Here is a 2,287-nt window from a genome sequence, read left to right as displayed (position 1 = left end):
TTCGTCATTAAAAAAAAAAACAGCGCGGTTCTGCTGGCTCATGTCTTAGCTTGTAACAGTGTTGATATTAAGCAAGGTGATGCAAAATGTTGGCAAACTATCACTTTATTTGCTGAAAGCCAGGAGGATGTTAGTGTCAAAGAGTTATCGCACTCACAATCTCAGTAGCAATTGGTATATATAGTATGTGGTTGTATGATTGTGACATGTTTAGTAATCACTTGAATGTTCTCCATGGATAATCCTACATGTGCTTCTGTGATAATTGCTCTGGGATTTAGTTTATTAAAATAATAAGGTTAGGGGCAGGAGAGGACAGAAAAGCAAACGTCTTGAATGAGTTTTAACATATTTTGTCTCTTGACACATCTCCTCCAAGACTTATGTAAGAGAGGGATTCTATGAAGCCAGACATAGTTTCAGAGGAGTATATCCCCCAAGTGATATCTTGTCATCTCTATCTCTCTCTCTCTCTCTCTTTCTCTACCTCATTCTCTCGTTCTTTCACTCAATCTACCTCTGGGGATTCATTTTATTGATAATAAGGTGCTTGTGATTTGACCTAATTATATATACATTGCATCCCAGAAAAAACGAGACTGAAAATTATTGATGTTTTATCATTACTTAATCACAATTATAATTAATAAATGACACATATTTGTAAAGCTTAGATCCTCTTTTATTTGATGCAACTTTTATGATACATATTTCAAGCATGAGTGATTGAAAACATTTTGAAAAAAAGGGTACCAACGAGTTATATGGTGAATAACAAAGCTATGTTTATTTTAAGTAATGCTTGCCTGCATTTCCATAATTTTATTAAACAAAGTCATTTTCACTGGCTGCCTGCCGTAGCAACAAACAACATACTCCATTTCATTGACAATCAGCCGTGCATGAAGTCTTTCGTCTTCTGTGTTGTTAGGGCAGACAGCCGTGGAACTAATTCGTTTAATAAAATTATGGAAATGCAAGCATTACTTTAAACAAAATGAACTTATTTTACTCCTGGCTTATTTTTCCTGATAGAGGTGTCATATGAAAGGGCAGAAAATAAAGATTCTAGAAATGTGATTTTCTCTTTGAAATTAAAAATGAACAAATCTTTGTTCAATATTTGGTATGTGCCTGAATGAGAAGTTTTTTTCTTCTATTATTTAGCTGAAATAATGTAAGGTGAGCTTTGATATCGTGCAAACAGGGTAGTGAAAATCAATCTTCACTGTTTAACAAATAAAAATAATGCTGAACAGGTTTTTTTAATTGTTCGTTTCGAAAAGATATACTGTTTTTTTCCATAAAAAGCATAGAAATTATTTTGATGAAAAGTTTCAAGCCAAATTGATTAATTTTGGATTAGTTTGCTTTATTGTGTTTTCAAAGTTCATTTTTCGAAATCAGGCATGGCAGAAAAAACGTGAAAGTGGAAATATTTATCAGCCAATTTGATTGATTTAAAATGAATATGTCATTTATAGTTTGTTTTAGTTGTTACCTACAAGCAGGCTTTATTTTTTGTTGTTGAATATTTGAGTTAAATTCATTTTGCATTATGTCATTACACATGTAAAATACTAATTACTTCACAAAAGTACATCTCATTGTTATGTTTGTTTGATCAATTTCATTTGTAATATAATTATATATAAAATTGCCTTGTTGGTATGTTAAAAGCTGCAATGTTATGAAATGTCAAAAGTTTTTAAACTGAAAAAATATATATATATATATATAAAGTATAAGGTGAAACTGGATCTACTTTTATGCCTTGATTTATATTTTGTTTGTTTTAAAGCCATAATGTAATAGGAGCTCTACTGCAATTGTGTTCTCCTCTAGCGCCATCTCAACTCTGTTGTAGCTGTATGGTCCTGGGAAATCATGTCATTTCAGCACCGTTTGTAAATCACTGGAGGTATCGATTTAGAAATAAACCACGTTTGAATCCTTTTTTTGGGGGGGGGGGGCAACTGACCTCTCACCCCCCCCCCCCCCCCCCCCCCCATCAGTACGCCAGTGTTCAGGGGCTCATGTCCCTATAATAAAAATACACACACGCTTTCCCATCCTCTCACAATAAATTTCCACGATATGTGCGTAACGCTATTATCAAATCCTCCATGGATAAGTATAGGGGCATGCGAAATGTTTAGTTTATTTAAAAACTGTTTACTGTTCTTTTCTTTGAATGGAATACAGTTTTTGTTATCATTCAATCAATGTTTTATTATTTTTATTTTGTTTTTCGTAACAAAGTACAAACCATATTTTAAATTCTTTG

Source organism: Strongylocentrotus purpuratus, unplaced genomic scaffold (assembly GCF_000002235.5).
Source record: "Strongylocentrotus purpuratus isolate Spur 01 unplaced genomic scaffold, Spur_5.0 spur5_scaffold_10, whole genome shotgun sequence".
Lineage (NCBI taxonomy): Eukaryota > Metazoa > Echinodermata > Echinoidea > Camarodonta > Strongylocentrotidae > Strongylocentrotus > Strongylocentrotus purpuratus.
This window is presented reverse-complemented; position numbering follows the sequence as displayed.